General features: G+C 47.3%; 1 protein-coding gene across 4 annotated transcripts in view; it reads right to left on the reverse strand.

The window, feature by feature from the left end:
- Srgap3 (SLIT-ROBO Rho GTPase activating protein 3) overlaps positions 1-19,557 on the reverse strand; it is a 227,324-nt gene that overhangs the window by 186,465 nt on the left and 21,302 nt on the right. The window lies entirely within an intron of this gene.

The raw sequence follows: 19,557 nt of genomic DNA on the forward strand, positions 1-19,557 counted from the left end.
TGCGTTTTGCCAAGGTGCTTCACGAGGGGGGGAATCGATTTATTACCTTTGTATTCCCCTATGTCTAGCTCTAAGCCTAGCACATGGAATGGACTCGCCCAAAACAAGAAATTAAATCACGGAGCTAAATGCTACAGGTAAAGCACTCACATAGCCTTTACGCAAATTTCCTAGGATCTCATTGGATCCTTAATGGGCAGGCAGGACAGGAGCCATTTACCTCTGCTACAGGTGAAAATACAGATAGGTCCGTGAAGCCAGACCTCCTGCTTGCTAAGCCAGATTCTAGTCCATGTGCTGCTCCCACTGAAGTGAGGCTGACGGGTCCAGACCCTGCATATGCATGACATCCCCAGGGAAAGGGACTCCCCTCATTCAGGGACCCCACCTGCAGTAAATGAATGAGGCTGACTCCAAGTAGAACACCTCGTGCAACAAAATCGTCAACAAGCTCTGTGTAACAGAAAACTAGAACGGGCAGGAAGTGGAAGCCTCGCAGCCTGGACACACAGCTCCGCCGTAGCAGCCCAGACAGGACAGAAAGCAAGGATACAGCAAGGAAGGCATCTGGGCCCCACCGCAGGCCCACAACAGCGGCCACCAACTCGGCCTGGTCCTATGCATTCTGCTGCCCCTGGCTCCAGCCCCGAACTTCTATTCCTGTGTGAACAATCACTGGCTCCTCCCCTGTGTGTCACACTGGCTGGGAAATAAACAGGAGAGAGCCATGCATACAGAGTAGAGTTGTACTCCAGCTTCAAAACAGAAACTGTGGTCTGCCCCATAGTAGGGAAAAATTCTACACCCAAGCGTAGTACCAACCTTAACTTTCCCTAAGATTTCTCTCCCTAAATTCTTAATAAATGCATGATTTCTCCCTGAAGAAACTGTGCTAATACAATTAGCGATACACAGAGGCCTATACTGGGAACGGCTGGTCCTCCCCACCCTAGCCCTAGCTCTCACAGGACTTAGGCTTTGAAATGAAGAAATCTATTGTCGCTGGGGCACTGGGAGCTAAGTTACAAAGCCTGGCAGAGTGGCGAGGCTGAGAACCTGCTTTTGTGAAGGCAGCCAGGGCCGCACATTTTCGGTAGCAGCGGTGAGGGGGCCCGTTCTTCTCCTGGCCTGTTTAAGCTTGCATGGGCCATAAACATTGATCACCACTTAGACCGCAGCACCTCAGTGGTGTAAATCACTTGTGGGCCGGGAGTTCTGGAGGAGAATCTCCTGCCAGACCCTAAGCAGGGGGAGGAGCACCGAGAAAACTGCAGTTACGATCTGAGACCTGCGCTGTTCAAGAGAAGCATAAAGCAAGCCACACATGTAATTTCAAGTGTTTTAGTACCCACATTAAACACAAGAGGTGAGAAGCTGGGCGTGGTGGCACACTCCTGTAATCCCAGCACTTGGGAGGCTAAAACAGGAGGATGTGCATTCCATGTCAGTCTCAACTAAATAGTGAGACCCTGTCTCAAAAAAAAAAGAGGTGAAATTAATTTTAATGATATAGCTTCGTTAACTGAAAATATTATTAAACATATAAAAATGATTAATGAAATATTTTGCATTCCTTTATTATGGAATGATTTCTCAAAAGCAATGTGTGCTTCACACTTGCAGCACATCTAGGTTAGGACTAAGCCACATGTCACACCCTTACAGTCACAGGCAGCCAGTGGCTTCCTTGGTCTATTGCACTAACTTGATCTTTACTCTCAACTCCTGGAGCAGACTCCAGTGTCCCCACTTCACAGACACAAATCCAGGCTCGAATAGAGTAAATGATCTGGTCTCACTCAATCCAGCATCTACACCTCCCACCTCCTGGTCCCATGCACCATACTGAGCAAAACCAGGATAGAAGTTCTGGAAAAGACACACCCAGTGCTTGCACCATGCAAGTGGGGTGTGAAAATAGCCAAGAGATGGAAGCAACCCAAATGTCCACTGACAAAGAAATGGGTAAAGAATCTGTTGTCTGGCCACGTTGTGGACTATTATTGAACCCTGAAAAAGGAAGGGTCCGCTGACACATACCAGGGTGAATGAACTTGGAGAATGTGCTGCTAAGTAAAATGAGATAGTCACAACAGCTTGCTCTCTGGTACCACTGACGCAAGGTCCCTAGAGTACTTGGACCTACGAAGACAGGCAGCAGAAAAGAGAACAGAAAGTTAGTGTTTAGTGGAGAAAGATTCAGCCTGGGAAAATTAAAAAGGTTCTCGAGGTCAACAGTGGCTCCATAACAATATGACTGTGCTTACTGCCACTGATCTGAACAATTCAAAAGGAGTCAAACAGCAATTCTGTGCTGCAAATACTTATATTTTACTCCCAACAACCACCAATGTGCAAGGTACTGTGATCATTCTCCAGTACCAAAAACAAAACTGAAACATCATCAGCCATAAAAATGCGGGTTCTCTGCTAAATTCTGCCTGCATCATCACATTCCACACCCGCAGCAAACCTGCTTCTTAGAACTGGCTCTGTTCTTCCTCCTGAGCTACTGCTGAGGAGGCCACAGGGCAGGCGCCGGGAGTGCGTCCTTCAAGACTACACCACAGTGCTGGGATCTGAGCTCTAGAGAAGCTGCCTCACACGCCCGCGATCTGAGAGCGATCTGAGCGTGATCTGAGCGTGAGCCACCCGGATGGGCCTCAGAGAGAAGCAGGAGTGGAAGTGACTGCTGCTACCATCTCGTCTCGAAAGTCACAAAACCCACTTTAAAACAGAAACCGAGCCCCTTCTCCAAACCAACATGGATAAAACCTGAGGCCTTTATCACCCCACACCCTCCACGCTGCAGGCCCTGTGTGATCAGGGGCCCTGGAGGCGGCCTGTCTGGTCCACTTCTCCCTGCAGCCCATGCACGCCTCCTCCAATGTCCTTCTCACACCTACACCTTGGCATGTGCTACCTCTTCCACCTGAGTACAAACGCAGCCTCCAAGATCCGGCCCTCCAGTGCCTCCCCTCTAGTCTTGGAGGGATCCAGAAGGCTGCTTTTAGGACTCCCACACCAGAGGGGAGCAGTATAAAAGTGGTGCTCTGGGCAAAACCAGATTTGGGCTGAATCTGAGACATGCTAGGTACTGACTCTGTGCAATCTATGCCCTCTCACTAAGGGACTTTCCCTGGAACCTGGGACAAGAACCCAGCTCCAGGGTCCCCAGAACCATCAGATGGTCCATGTAGGCTGGACTGGGCTCCCTAGGAAGCGCACGCCTTGGTGGAGACCCTCCTCAGGAAACCAAGCAGGGTGTACTCACAGAAGCAGGTGACAGGAGGACTGGCCAGTGTGAGACAGCAGACCCGAAGGGCCACACTGAAGCCAGGCAGGCCCTCCACTGTGGCCCCAGCTCAAGGGAGGGGCTGGGCCTCCTCGGCAAAGCCAGGCTGCTCTCTCCACTGAAGCAGCCCCCCTCAGAGGGCATACACTTGAGAGCTGCCACCCAAAAGTACACCCAAGACCCAGGGTAAATCTTCCATGCCAAAAGGTGCCTGAAGGGACCTCGCCTCTCTAGCAGACAGTGAGTCCCTCCAGAGTAACCCTACAATCAATTCATCCCGTGGCTCTGGGCACTCTGGGCTTCCTGAGTACCTAATGAATGAGCAAGTGTTTGTCCACCCTCTCCAGTCCCCAAGAGTAATACTGACTTATCCATATCCTCTCCAGGCCTTCCAGTTATCAGTCCTGTTCAGTTAACCCACCTATCTATGGTCCTCCCCAGAGTCAAACTACCCGAAGCAGAGCCATACTCACCCAGAAACCATTAGGACTTTGCATTCTCTTCCACTGGCCCCAGATCTTCTTTCACAGGAACAAATCTAGTTGCCACCAGCTAATTTCTGCCCTATGGCAAACAGAAAACCCATAAGGACGCGAGTGTTGAGGAGAATTAGGGCCTAACTGACCTCTCCTGTGAGCACAAAGGAGAAAGGCTGCACTCAGGTGACGGCACATTAGGGAGGTTAAGAAGCTGAGGTGAAGTTGTTTACCAGAGAAAGTACTAGTGGGTGTTGGAAACCAGAATAATCTTACGTTACCTTGGTTGCTTGTGCCCATGTTTGGGTGAATGAAATCAAGGTGAGCCAAAGTCTCGGGCTCCTCTGCCTGCTAGAGGTACAAGGGCCCCCTGGCTGCCGGCACACTGAGCTGACTCCTAGTCTCCTTATTATTCATCCTTGTTTGCCCCAGGGTCAGGGAGGAACAAAGTAGCAGGTTGGGTCCCGGGTGGGTCAGCTACAGGTGGCATCCAGTGTGGAGCTTGGGACCCGGGCCCCCCGACAGTTGGCGCTTGAACAGGGACCTGGGATCGCCTGCACCTGAGGGGCTAATCCGTGTCTCCTGCACTTATGGCACAGACTATTACAGCCACACACCTCCTCGCTTCATTGCAAGGCATGTTAGGAGGGCTGAGACTAGAATGCTATGAGGGTCAGTGACCTCATCACAACATCCCGCCTTCCTGAGCATCTTGGTCCTTCCCTGAGGTCCCCCCGAAGTCTTCCCTCTCTGGCCAGTGTGAGTCAGTTCGTCCAATGCTTTCAGACAGGATGGTAAAGGGGACCACATTCTGGAAAGGTCTGATGTCAGGCAAATCTGAACTTGAATCTGTCTCCAGAATGCTCTGTGCGGTTTCAAACAATCAACTTCACTATACCTGTGTCTTTTTCCATTGGGAAGCAACTGTACCTATCTCATAGAGTTGTTTCAAGGATTAACAAGTGGCAGCTTATATGTGATCCATTCGTATCATTTGTTATATTGTCACTGGCAAGGGACTGGAGACAAAGATACCTAGATTCTGTTCTCAGATTTCCTAGTAAGGCAGGGAGGCTGTGCTTGTATCCCACCAAAACACCTAAGTAAAGGTTGGGACAAGTGTCTCTGCCATCCAGATATTTGGAAGATGGAGCCCATGTAACACTCCCCAGCTTTCTCCCCATCAATATTTCCCCTTCCTACTCTTCCCGGAGACATCAGAAACAGCTAAATGAGGACCAGGGATTTAGCTCAGTAGTTCTGCCGCCTGCTTCACAAAGCGCAAAGACCCAAGTTTGATCCCCGGTACCAAAAAATAAATAAATAGCTAGATGATACTATAGAATGTTGACAAGGTTTTTCCCCAACAGATATGATTATATTAACACATAAAACACCTGTACAGCATAACTACCAGTTACAGTTTAGAGGCTATAAAGAGAAGCTGAGGAATACAAAACAAAGTTACAGAACATTTCTACTAGCCGTCCTTGTAAAATACAGTTACTCATGGCCATGGCGATAGACCATATAAAATTAAGAAAAGGACACACAAAAGGTCAACAGCCTCTCTAATAATGAGAGAGATGACAATGAGAGATTTTTCACTTACAAGATTAAGAATGATGAAAATATTAAATCTGTCCCACACTGACAAGGGGGTGAGAAAAGTCCCTCATGGGCCCTGCTGGGAAGGAAGGGAGGAATCTGGGACAGGTTCTCTCAGAAGACAATTTGACACCCATACTGAAATTTCAAAAATTTATATCTGCTCATTCAGAACTTCCCTTCCAAGTATGTATCTTCCAAAAAATATTCACCCATGTGTCAGATAAATGCACAAAAATGTCTAATGTCATTTTTTCATTGTTTATTGGTACTTTTTAGATATAAAGTACAGTTACATTCATCAATGGGATTTTGTACCTGTAATTTACATGATGTGTCTTTGTTCTTATTTTCCCTCATTCCCCTGCTCTCCCTTCACCCCCTCTACCCTTCCCTATTTACAAAGACTTTGTTTCTATTTTTTCATTTTTTCATATTTTTTCTTTTCCCTTCTTTTCTTTCCCCTACCTTTCCCACTTCCCCTACTCTTTTTGCACTTTTCTTCCTGTTTCACATTATTTATTATACAATTTGAACCTTACTTACACTTTTAGTTTTTCCTACCAGAGAAACTATTCAGTATTTACACATATGTGTCCTATTTATTTCACTTAAGACTATGGCCTCAATATGCATCCATTTAACTATACACATCTCTAGCCTCTCAATTCTGTATGGCTGAGTAATATTCCATTTTATAGAAAAACCACATCTTTTTTATCCAGTCTCCAGTTGATGAACAACTGGGCTATCTCCAAGTTCTAGCTATTACAAACTGTGTGGCTACAGACATGGGTGCTCATATATCACTGTGATATGATTCTTTTAATTCTTTTGGATAGATACATGATGTCATTGTTTATAAGTAAAAACCCACCAGTGGGGTTTGGCTAAAGATATGATAGTATAGCCATACAACAGAACTTTACCCAAACAACCAAAAAGACTGAAACTTAACATAACATAACATTCACAACAGCTAAAAACTGGAAAGAGCCCAAATGTCTACTACCACAACAAAATGTAGTATATTCTGAAGAGGAATAGTATTCACTATGAAAAGGAGACTATATGGACCCATGCTACAGCATGGGTGAACCTTGAGTGAATCTCCAAAACACCGTACTCATTAAAGGAAGACAGACACAAAAGAACACATTTTATCATTCCACCTGTATGCAGTGTCCATATACAGCAAAGCTTTAGAGGCAGACAGAGAGGCGATCAGGGATGCTTGCAAATGGACACAAGGAACCTTTGGGATAATGTGAACATTCTCAAATTAATTTAATTTGATTAAATGTTATTACTTGCACAGTTCTGGAAATTTACTAAAACGTCCATTAATCATATATTTAAAAGTGGTGAACTTTTTGAGACAAGATCTATACCTCAGTAATCCTGCTTTTAGAAATAAAACAAGGTAGGGGCTGGGGATTTAGCTCAGTGGTTCAGTGGCCTGCCTTGCAAGCACAAGGACCCAAGTTGGATCCCCAGTACCAAAAAAAAAAAGAAATAAAACAAGGTAGACCAATAAATTTTATATGCCAAGATGTTCAAGATAAATTGTTAATTTTTTTAAAGAAGACAATGTAAATATTATCAGATCATGAAAGAAATCATAAGTATATGTTATCATATGCTTCAAAAAATCCAGAGGATTACACACTGAACTAGTGAATTAGATACTTTCTTACTGCCAGGACAAAGCACCCCATGCCAGCAACTTAAAAGAGGGGAGATTTGTTTGGCTCATGGTTTCCGAAGGTTTAATTCACAGTCAGCTGGCTCAGGCAGAAATAACCTGGTGAAAAGGCCTGGCAGAGCACAGCTGCTCAGCCCATGGTGACCAGAACGTAGAGAGCGAAGGGAGGAAAGGAGCAGGGATAGGAATCATCCCTCCCAGGACCCACCTCATCCCACCAGGCCCCACTCCCAAGGGCTCACTCAACTCTTAACCTCTGCCTCTGAACATATGAAAGTTTTGGGATACTCTACACTGAAACCATAGCAACCGGTAACAGCACTATTCCTCCAGGGGGCAAAATCATAAGAATTTTTCATTTTCTTTATGGTTTGCTTCTGATACATCTGATTTCTCATAATTAAGCATTTTGGCTCTGTTCACAATGTTATGAAGAAAGTGGCCATTATTTTCACAAGCTAAACACACACACACCCAGTGACTAGAGGTTTAACTCAGAAGTAAACATGTACTTAATGTGCCCAAGGCAGCACCACACACACACACACACACACACACACACACACACACACACACACATGGGCACACTGGAAATATTAAAATAAATAGGTAACTTAGAAAGGGGTTGTTGAAAGCTGACTGTTCTGATACCACCCAGTCCGAGCAGAAGATCCCACATCTGGTCACAAGCTGTATGGAATCTCTAATTCCCAGATTCCACAGCAGCCTGGAAAAAGGTCCAAACCTCACCCATCTTTTTCTTCCTCTCATTTCAGTTTCCCCAAGCAAACTGTGGCTATTTCTGTTTCCCAACCACCTTGACACTGGGGCAATGAGATCCCTAAAGAGAGACATCACCCAGGTTGACCCATCTTGGGTTATCACAGTTTACAGAGCAACTTTTCATGGACTCTTCAAAGGCTGATAAACTCAGTTATTTAGCTAAGCTGCAGAGCAGGCCATGGGCCAAGGACCCAGTCAATGTGCAGGACACCAGGAGGCCAGGTGAACATGCCTGTCTAATCTCCCTGCCTTGACTGTGCTGAGTTCAGACCCTGGAAGCTTAAGAAACTTAAGAATTTAAGAACTTAAGAAACTCTTCTTCTTCCTCTTCCTCTTCTTCCTCTTCTTCTTTTTCTTCTTTTTGTTTTTTGTTTTTGTATTCAGGATGGAACTTAGGGGCACTCTACCACTAAGATACATCCCCAGTCTATTTTTATTTTGAGACAGGACCTTACTAAGTGGCTAAGTTGCCCAGGTGGGACTCGAACTTGTAATCCTCCTGCCTCGACCTCCCTAAGGGCTAGATTACAGGCATGTGACACCATTCCTGGATTTCTTAACTTTTCATTGAAGCTAAAGAGACATACAGAAAAGTGTCCACATTTTATATAGCATTTTTATGAAGACTGAAAAGGCTCAAAGATAAATCTCACTCTTTCTAGTGGAAACTCTTTTCTTTCCTTCTTGTTTCCTTTTAGCTTCTCCTAATCCAAGGTGAATGAAGGAGCTAACTGCTAATCGTCATGGGTCACACTGATTTCATCTCCTTAAAGTCTGGCCCGGGGTGTAGGTGTAGGGAAGATGACTAGAAGCCACCAGGGCAGGAAGCGTGTCTGCCTGTTCAGCAGTGTGAAGCCAGCCGGGTGGCTGCTACTTGTTAAAATGAAGGCTGAATGACTGAATAGCTGGGTGAAGATGGAGCACCCTAGAAACTCAGGCCACAAAAATGGGAAGCCCTTGGGCTTGAGGAGATAACGCCAGCACACAGGAAACATGGGGGCCAATCGGACACAGATACCACCTCTGCCCGTGGAGCTCCAAGCCAGCAAAAGCTGCTCACAAGGCCCCGCTCCTCCTGGTGTCCTTGGGTGGGGGACACCTACACAGCCAACATAGGTAGCACTGCAGGGTATCGCTGCCGCTCCTGGTGCCCACTGGAAATGAACTCATATGGCTTCGGGAAACCCAGGCTGTCCACAGGACCAGCTGGCCAGAAGTGAAAACCAGGAAGTCTCAGCCTCCGTAAATGGTTGTTGATTAACCTTAGGAACTGGAGGCCCCCAAACTCTGCATCATCTGGAAAGGAAATTCAGACTTTACTCCTACACCCTTCCTGTACCCGCTCCACAGCCCTGAGAGAGCAGACCAGATGGGCCGCAGGGCAGAGTGCATTCTCCACACATGAAAACTGCTCCATGGGCCTCATGCCCTCTGGTCCCAGGACGCCTCATCTGTGTGGGTTTGGACCACAATGGCCCCGGCCACTCTCCTAGCTGCCCCTTGTCTACCATCAGTCTACACCCACATCTGGGAAGAGAAGGCTCTCCAAAGCAGAAAGCTGATCATGACGCTTCCCCACTTAAAGTCTCCAACTGCACACAAAACAGAATACAAGCTGTTAATATGGCTGTTAATGCCCTCTGTGGTCATTCTCTGGCCAATGTCTCCCTCTTTTCTTATGAAATGCTCTGTCTCTAACATGTTGTTCCTGACACACCAATTTTCCTGTGGTTCCTTCCCCTCTTTGTCCTTTCTTGATGCTTCAAGCTTCTTGTTCCTAGCCCATGGCCTTTGCATTTGCTGATTGTTCCATGTGGATTCTCTCTCAGCTTTTCACATGACAATTGGTGTCAACCCAGAGAGGTTTTCCTGATTGCCCATCCAGAACCAACACCCATTCACTCATATGTTACTCTGTTTTGTCTTCTTGACATGGTTGCTGTTTGAATTTATTGTATTATTAGTTCACCAGTCTCCTTGTCTTCTCTCACTCCCAACTCATACACACACACACACACACACACACACACACACACACACACACTGCATACAAACATGCACGTACCCAGGCAATACCAGGATATAAGATCATTTCTCACTTTGTCACCTTATCTCTGACATTCAGAACACAACAGAAGCTTTGTGGATGCTTTTCTGAAGGAATGACAAAAAATATAATTGTAAAATCCTCAACAGTCTGTAGAGAATACTTGTATCTATTCCCTTCTTTAATCTGAAAAAGCAGCCATCCGGGCAGGTAGCATAACCCTCATTTTATAGCCAAAAAAGCAGAGGTTTGGGGAAACCAAGCAGCTTCCCCAGGTACCAAGCAAGAAAGGTGTTTGTCTTGTACCCAACCGAGTTCGCTGCCTCTTCATCCAAAGCCCCTCACTGCGGCCCAACGGCACTTTGGCATCACTGACAAAGAACTGTGCAACCATGGACAACAGGCCACTTGCAAAGCGGCCACTTGCAGCACTGACCTAAGCTCCAAAGCATAAGAAGCCCTGGTGTTACCAAGCTAGTTAGAAACCATCAAAGTGGACAGTTGTCTAAAGTGAGCCCCTCTCGGGTCTGTGAAAGGAGAAGCTACAAGGCATCAGCTGTCCTGCCTCAGTCTTGATCTCTGCTTATGGAATTCTCTGACTCAAATGATGGCTGGAGGACTCAGGAGGGAGGGACATGAAGAGAGCTGAAAAAAGCCGTGTCTCCATCCAAGAGTTGGCAGAAAGAAACTATGACTAAGAAGGGAAATTCATTGCAGGAAACTAACCCGTGCTACAAGAGGATCAGATTTCTCAGACTTCAAACCAGCAAGCTAGAGGCACAAAAACACTAAGGCATGTTTAAAACTATTTCCTCAGTGCTGGTTCAGAAAAGACAAGATGCAAATACCGCTGGGAAGGTAGACTGCAGCGGCCTGTGGGGAGGGAGACCTGAGCGCTTGTGGGAGCTCACTTTTCACTCAGCTCACAACTCTCCATACATTCTGCGTGTCACACTGCTCGCCTACCTCACATACTCACAAGATGAGCTTGAGTTAAACAATCAAAGCAAATAGAACGGGGGGACCCAGGAAGCAACTGCCACAGGACAGCCATTCCAGCTGCAGCCCCTCTTAGGTTTCACCTCTTCTGACTCACACAAAGGTAGGCACTCATTCTTCTTTGATCTCCCTGAATCTTAAGCCACTTCGCCTTTGAGTCCTGGAGACACTAAACTGAAGACTGTCTTCTGAGAAGCGCTCTCTGGATCAGTGGGGCCCAGAGAAGGGAAGAGCGTTTCCTAAGGGGTCCCAGTGAGTTAATACCACAGCCAGAGAGTGGATGCAGCCCTCACCCATGTGTGCTCCTTCCCCAACACCAAACTCTACTCTGCCCAACACTGCCATGGGTAATTTCAGGTGAAGCTCAAGTGGGCTGTCCAGATAGCTGGTGAAGCATTACTTCTGGATATAAACATGAGTGACCAGCATTCGAATCAGGTGACTGAGTAGGAAAGATCCACCCTCATCCAATGCGAACAGGCAGTGTCCAATCAGCTGCAGGCCTGGATAGAACAAACAGATACAGGCTAGGGAGGCAGCTCAGTGGGAGAGCATGTGCAAAGCCGAGGGCTCCACAGCAGGAAGGAGAAGAACAAGAAAGAGGATGCGGGAGGAGAGAAGGAGAAGGAGAAAGAAAGAGCAGAAGGAAGGAGATGAAAAAGGAGGGGGAGGAGGAAGAGGAAGAAAAAGAGAAGGGGAAATAAGAGAGGGAAGGAAAGGAAGGAGAAGGTGAGGAAAAAGAAGATGAGGAAGAGGAAAAACAACAGCACCAATAATGGTAGAGGAAAGGTGAATCGCTCACTCTCTCTTCTGCCCTGGATATCAGAAGTCCAGGTTCTCCAGACACTGGACTCTAGGACTTGCACCAAGGCCCCATAGGTTCTCAGGCCTTTGGCCATTGACAGAGAATCATCTCCATTGGCCTCTGTGGCTCTGAGTCATCTGGACTTGGACCAAGCCACACCACCAGTTCGCTGGTCCCCCAGCCTATTGCCACACTGCCACAAGAGCCAACTCCTCTAATGAACGTTCTCATCCATCCATCCACTCAGAAGTATCAGCCCACCTGAACATTCCCTCACGCTTTCGCTCTCCATATGGCATCTGCTGCCCCTCAGGCAGTGCCGAAACAGCAAGGCTCTGCTCCACCCCTGGAGGCAGGGCTCACCTAGGGGACACTGGAGAAAAAAAACCACAAACAACTTGCTGAAAGATGAAATAGGGAAAATTCTTTAAAACATAGGCAAGGACTTTTGGGGGGGGGCATCAGGAATTGAAATCAGGGCCTCCCTTGCCAGGCAGGCCCTGACTATACAGAACCCCAGTTGCATAGGAAATAGTACCAAGAATCAATAATAGGATCATATCAAATTTTAAAATACCTGCACAGCAAAAGACACAACCAACAGAGTAAAAAAACCTACAGAATGGGGAAAACTTTTGCCTCAGACAGAGGACTAATATCTAGAATATATAAAGATCTCAGAAAAATTAGGCATTCCAAAATGAAGGACTCAACCAAAACATTGGCAAGTGAAATGAACAGACAGTTCACAGAAGTATAAATAGCTGATAAATACATGAAGAAATGTTCAACGTTGCTGGTCATTACAGAGATGTAAATTAAAACAACACTGTGATTCCATCTCACCCAGAAAGAATGGTGATCATCAAGACGTCGAATAACAGCAAATGCTGGAGAAGCTGTGGGGAAAAACCTTTCTACATTTTTAGTAAGAATGGTACATCTGGTACAGTTGGAAATCAGTATGGAGATGCTTCAAAAATTTAAAACTAAAAATTCCATTTGACCCAGGTATTCCCTTTCCAGGTAACTTCCCAAAAGAGTTGAAGACATCATATTGCAGTGACCCATGCACACCCATGTTTACAGCAACACAGTTCATCACAGCTAAATCTTGGAGGCTGCCTACCTGTCCATCACCAGATGAGTGGATAAAGAAAATATGGTGTTTACAAAGTACTACCCTGCCATAAAGAAAGGTAAGTTTGAGTTATCTGTAGGAAAATGGATGCATCTTGAGACCGTGACATTAAATGATATAAATTAGACACAGAAGCTTAGATATTGCATTGTTTCTCAGATATGAGAAACCCACATTATAATAAATAATGGGAAATGAAAAGTGGGGAGATTGATCTTTTTCAAAGGGGTCAAGAGATGGGAGAAAGTGAACCTGGAGCATTACGCCAGCTGAGACAGGCCAGTCACAAACAGATAAATCCTGAACGATTTACCTATATGAGGCACCGCAGTGGCCAGATTCACAGAGACAGAAGCAGGATTGTGATTGCCAGGGGCGCGGGGAAGAAGAGTGAGAAGGTTTCCTGGTGTTGCAGCCTCAGATTGACAAGAGGAAGGCAGCTCTGGAGACAGATAAAGACAGTGGCTGCATAGTGGTCTGAATGTATTGAGTGCCACCGAACTACACACTTAAAATGGCGAAGATGCTAATTTTTATTATGTGCAGTTCACCGCCATAAAAATGATATGACTGGTACTCATTTCCAGAGTCTCCCATGTCCAAAATCCATGCTCCCTGAATTATACTCCAGATCTAGGACCCATAAAACATTGCAGCCCTTAAGATAAATTGAGTTGTGGGAAATTTAAACTACTGACAAAAGTCACACACAGCCCCGTTCTGGGCCTCACAGGCTTTGTTGAGATGCCAGGCTGCCGAGACCCACCCAGGAGGCCTCGCCTCACAAAAGACTGGGGTTTTCAACCAGATTTCACCACCCAGTCAAACTCCATCTCCTCCCCAGGACGGGGGCCTGTGGTGGTACCCTCTGAAACTGGGGGACCCCCAGAGGCCCGTGTGGGAAAGGGGGAGTCTTTAAGAGACATGGTTTAGCAGGAGGTCCTGAGGTCACTGAGGGAGTGTCACCAAGAGGGACTGTAGGGTCCAGGCCTCACCCTCTTCCTGTCTGTGGCACCTGCTCTCATCATGGGCTCTCACTATGCAATTCTGGTCACAGGCCCAGAAGCAAAGGGCTCAAACCAGCCCTGGGCTGACATCCCAAACCATGATTCAAAACAAGCCTTTTCTCTGTAGAAGCTGAGTGTCTCAGATGTCTGTTGTAATCACGGGAAGTAACTAATACAAGGCAGCTACAAAGGGTGGCTTACTGTACAGAGGAGACTGGGGTGAGGAGAATATCTCAGACATTTAAGAAAGGACTATTTCACACACACACACCAGAAAAGAAGAAGGTAACTTGGAATAGAGAGTAGGTCTTTAATTACATACAGTTAGCTGTATGGGAAAATCACTACATCATCCTCATTTTCTTCGTGTTCTCAGATTGGGGTACACTTCAAGGACGGACAGTGGTCCAGGTACCAAAGGGCAGACAAACTCACTGTAGCAGAAGGAGACCTGTGTTCTCTGGACCTTGCTGTGCTTGGCCACAGGTCACTGAAACCAAGCCACTGAGTGAGCCACAGAGAGGAAGAGGCACAACGGGGCGGGATGGATCCTGCCCACCTGTGCTGGCTTCCCTCAGCAGGCCTCAGCGGGACACATGCTAGAGCTCCAACTCCACAACGCCGGCAGAGGCTAAGGCAGCTTCAAACAGCAACAGGATTGGAGCTATGTCCTTAGTCTCTCTGGCCTCCACGTTACTCAGGATGCTCCTGAAAGTCAGTGCTTAGCTTGAGCTCCGGACTTTAGAAGGGAGCTCCTCCACTATTTAGAAGGTTTAAGGGTTGGGGATTTAACTCAGTGGTTCCACGCCTGCCTCGCAAGCGCAAGGTCCTAAATTCAATCCCTGGTACCAAAAAAAAAAAAAAAAAAAAGGTTTATCAGTGAATGCAGACAAAAATTGGTCCTCTTGGATACGGGAAGATTTCCCAGGAAACTGTTCTAGGAGAGACCTCAGCCCAGCCAGCTGGACTGCTCACCTCTACCCCAGAAATGAGTCAGGTGGAAGACGTGGCCTCTGGAAAGATGGCTTTTTAGAGTTGGTGAGTTGAGGAGTGGAAGGAAGAAGACCACAGAGGGGAGATCTGAGGCCCAGAGCAAATGACTAAGCACTTGTGCCTCCGCTCCGCACCGCAGCCCAGCCTCAGAACCCTCCCCGCACAGCACCCACCAGCATCGAGGAACTCACTTCCCATCCCGGCCAGGGATCTCGGAAAGCCGTCCAGAGTAACGGCGCCTCACCACAAGTCCACCAGCTCAGATACACTGCCTTGTTCTGAGGGACGGAAGCATCTTGCAGTCCTCCCCCAGGAAGACCTTTCTAACAGAGCTCCCCAAGGCCAGGATGGCCTGACTGGGCCATCAGCCCCTTGATCTCGAGAGCCCCTGTCAGAGCTTCCTGGTGGTCAGGGAGACCACGGAGGGGGACATCTGTGAGTCAAGGAAAGACTCGGGGTTCAAATGCAACATAGAAGCACTGGGCCCCTGACATGTGGCAGGGCTGACACACGGTTTGTCACAGTGAACACTTCACCTCCATCGACAGGTGAGGGGCTGCCAGGCCCCACAGCCAGGAAAACGATGGTGCAGAGTCCCTACCCAGGTCCCTGCCCAGCGCCGGGCCCCACAGCTCTCCACCCACCTCTGTGAAAGCTGACATCCTCATGGGTCTGCACAGGCCACCATCTCCTCCCTGAAGACACTGCCCAGACTGTCACATGTGGCCAGCAGCTGCTGCCCTAACAGCATTCAGGGGCAGGCTTCACTCCCTCCCTGTGGCACAGCAGGTGCCTGGTCCGGTCATTACATCCTCAAACGGGTTCTCTGCACAAAGGGCACAGATGGAACCCTTGCGCCTGAGGAGTGTAGCGCCTGTCCAAACCCCAGACACTGTCCCTCCAGTGGCCGCAGGCATCTAAGGCCTCTTGCTCTGACACAAGTATCACTTAATGGGGATGGTCTCTCAGCCACTGACTCCTCACATGACTCCTAAACTGTGAGATGCAAGGTTCAGGGCCACGGGGACAGCCAACAGGAAGGCACAAGAGAGGGGAGAGAACAGCTGGATGGAGGGCACAGCGGCACCATCCTCGCTGCCATCCCGCACTGCCATACGGGCCTATTTCTGATTCCTGGGTTTCTGCCTTGTTCCCAGCTCTGTTCTCTCAGGCGGCACCATGTAACGTGCCACTGGCATGTCCCCAGCACCCAAGTCTTGCTTCTGACCTCCCTTGCCCCATGCCGGCCATGCACGTGCCACCGTGGACCTCATCTTGCACACAGGGAGCTGCCCCTCCCCAGGGGAAGCAGATCCACTTCCGGCCACTCAGGTGCAGTTAACAGACCACCGTGGACTGATCCCCAGCAACACTTCCTACTTTCCCAACTATATTTCCCACGCTTTCCTGAGTCAGCTTTCTGCTCCTCTCAGGGAACCTTCCAGTGCGTTTACATGTTCCATACAGCTTTCATCCATATTGTTCTCCCTAGTCAACACTCAGGGAATGTATATTTGCTTCATAAGGCCCTGCTTTGGGTACATATCCTAAGGCAGTGAGATCAGGACGTGGAAGAGACACCTGCCCTCCTACATCGATTGTGGCATTGTTCACAACAGCCAAGATGCTTAAGTGTCCAACAGCAGGTGAGTGGCTATAGACAGCACAGTACCTATGCACAATGGAATAGTACACTGCACTAAAAAATCATGGACTCCTGTCATTTGTGACAATGTGGGTGAACCTGGAGGACATTATGTTAAGTGAAATAATCCAGGCACACAGACACTCAGTACATGATCTGCCTCTCAGAGAGAATATTAAAATGTTATTCACACAGAAGAAGAGATTCACATAGAAGGAAGAGTGATTCCCAGAATCTGGGAAGAGGAGGACAGGGGGAGGCTACTCAAGGGGAACAAACTTACAGTCCAATGGGAAGGGTGAATTCTGGGGTTCTTCCCAGTGATAGGCTAACAAGAGCTAACAATGTATTCTGCAAAATAGCTAGTGAACTTTGAATGTTCTAGTCACAATGAAAAGCGGTTGAGAAGGTAGATGTCAGTTACCCTGACTTGACTGAGATGACACAACGTATATGTTTTTAAACATCATATTCTATCCCAGAAATATATATAATTATTATGTGCCAATCATAAATAAAATAAAAATCTTTATAAGCCCTTCTTAATTATGTCAACCCACACAATCCTCTGTGGCCTCCATCTTTTTTATTATTATTATTATTATACTGGGCTTAAACCAGGGTCTTTGCACTAAGTTACATCCCTTGTCCTTTTTATTCTGGGGGACGGGGGAGACAAGGTCTCACTAAATTTGTAGTCTGCCCAGGCAGGGTTCCAATTTGCAACCTTCCTACCTCAGCTTCCCAGAGTCCTGGGATCACAAGGATGTGCCTCCACACCTATCACTTTTTGTACGTAATGCCTGCACAAAGAAACTAGTCCTTTGTTTATGCTATCAATCTTCTCCATTGTTTAATGAAACAACCTAGCACATCCGGCTTTCTCATCACTATTGCAGATTTATTTTCCACTCGGCTATAATGCCAGGAGATAAAAAGATTCTGCCTCACTGTGTACCTGCTCAGTACCTAACCAGGGCCAGGCCGGGGAGGACTCTCCTCTGTGAACTGCCTGCTCCGAGGACAGAGAGGGTTCTGGCTGTTGTCATCCAGCAGCAGCACAATAATGATGCAGAGGTGACCTAAACAGAGCCAATTGGAGTCCCTTCTCCAAAATGCTTAAGTGGAGGGAGAAGAAGAGAAGGAGAGGGAGGGAGGGAGAGAGAGGGAGAGAGAGAGAGAGAGAATATGAACAAGGGAGATACTCAGGAACCCTGAAGAGCAATGTTCACCTCAACTGAAGCATAAACTTGAGAGCTGGGGGCAACCATGGTCCACCTGTCTCGAGGTCTGATTACCGGAAATGGCTGGCCTACCGGGGAAGGAAACAGAAGCTGAGGTGTGGAGTAAAGACAGAGGAGAGAAGGTATACCTACTGACCCTCGCTCCTGGCCCCAGGCCATTCAGAAATCAACTGCATTTCCACAGGACACCCTACACTTTGGAATAAATTCCATTTCCACCACCACCACAGCTGATTCCTATTGCATGCACAACAGCAGAAGAAAGGGCACATGCTAGGTGTTTAGTAAAATCTTGCACGTTGATTGAATATATGCTTGACTTACCACCACAGACCTCCATTCAAATAGCATGGGGAATCGTCCACTTAGCATGTGCCACTGAGTCAGCCACATCTACAATTATTAATGCTAATACTATGGTCATTCCAAGGCCACCTTTGCCCACAAACCTCCCCACTCACCAGCACACTCAGCACTGCGACAACACAGAGCAGGCACTAGGAGGGTTTTGCCCCCATCCTGAGACTTTCACTCCAGGAAAGCCCAGAACTGTGAAAAAGAAGTACAATCCATCATCAAGATCCTGATGAAATATCTGGGACAGATCTTAGCAGCCACACTCCCTGAGCAAAGCATTCAGCCTCCGAGCCACATCCCATCAGACATTGCTGCTGATGCCAACTGTTCTGAGGTCAGAGAGTACAGTCCCTGCCCAGGACTCTCTGCCACTTTCAGCTGTACTTCCTAGGGGATGGAGTGCAGGAAGCTCATTCCAGAAGAGAGGGCAGCAAACTAAACCTCAGGAGTCAGAGCTAGTCTGTAGCTTGTTTCTGTAAATAAAGTTTTATTGACACATAGCCACAGCTACTCACTTCCCTGTTGTCTATGTGGGTTTCAGCACTACAACAGTATGATTAGGCAGATGCAACAGAGACTATGTGCCCCAAGAGGCCTAAAATGTTATCTGGCCCTTTCAGAAGTTTTTATATCTAAAAGATACCAATAGGTGTACTATAAAGAAAAACACCATCTAAGGTGACGAATTCAAGAAATGATAGATTAGGTTCTTCAAGGACTTATCAAATCCTTTTATAGACAAGAGCTATGAATCTGTAAGGAGGGAACACATTACAGTGTCTCCTGCACTCTAGTAGGAATTAGACACCAAGTCCTTTTCTCAGCAGACATCTTAAGGGACCAGCAATCCAAAGTCCAGAGGGAATCCTCGCCTGTGAAAGAGAGCACAGTCAGCCAGACTCCACCTGCATCACAGCCTCATTAGAAGCCCACATGAAACAGGGCAAGAACATGCTGTACATGCCACAGACAGTGGGAGTCACCCTTCGTGCGTTCCTTAGCAGAGCTTCCAAAGGTGACTCCTCTCCATTTCCCATCAGCCACTTAGACCACAGACACAGTGGCTTCAAGGAGTCCACTGTTTGCAAGAACCTGCTAAGTCAGCGAACCATCTTAGCCTTCATAGGAGAGTACACAGCTGTAGCCTTTGTGGGAAGGCTGCTGGGAGAGTCCGTTTTCTTCCATTGAAGAGCACCAATTGGTCCAGATGCAGCACTGCATGCCCGCAGTGCCAGCACTCTGGGAGGCTGAGACAGGTAAATCACAAAATTAAGTCCTGCCTGGGCAATTTAGTGAAAACTTGTTTCTAAATAAAAAATAAAAGTGCTGGCATTGTAGCCCAGTGGCAGAGCACCCCTATGTAAATATGAACGCGCGCGCGCACACACACACACACACACACACCAGTTGATCTTGACTTTGAATGACAAATGGATACCACTCCGCACTCCG

The sequence above is a fragment of the Fukomys damarensis genome, unplaced genomic scaffold, assembly GCF_012274545.1.
Source record: "Fukomys damarensis isolate Sample0158 unplaced genomic scaffold, DMR_v1.0_HiC HiC_scaffold_24, whole genome shotgun sequence".
Taxonomy (NCBI): Eukaryota; Metazoa; Chordata; class Mammalia; order Rodentia; family Bathyergidae; genus Fukomys; species Fukomys damarensis.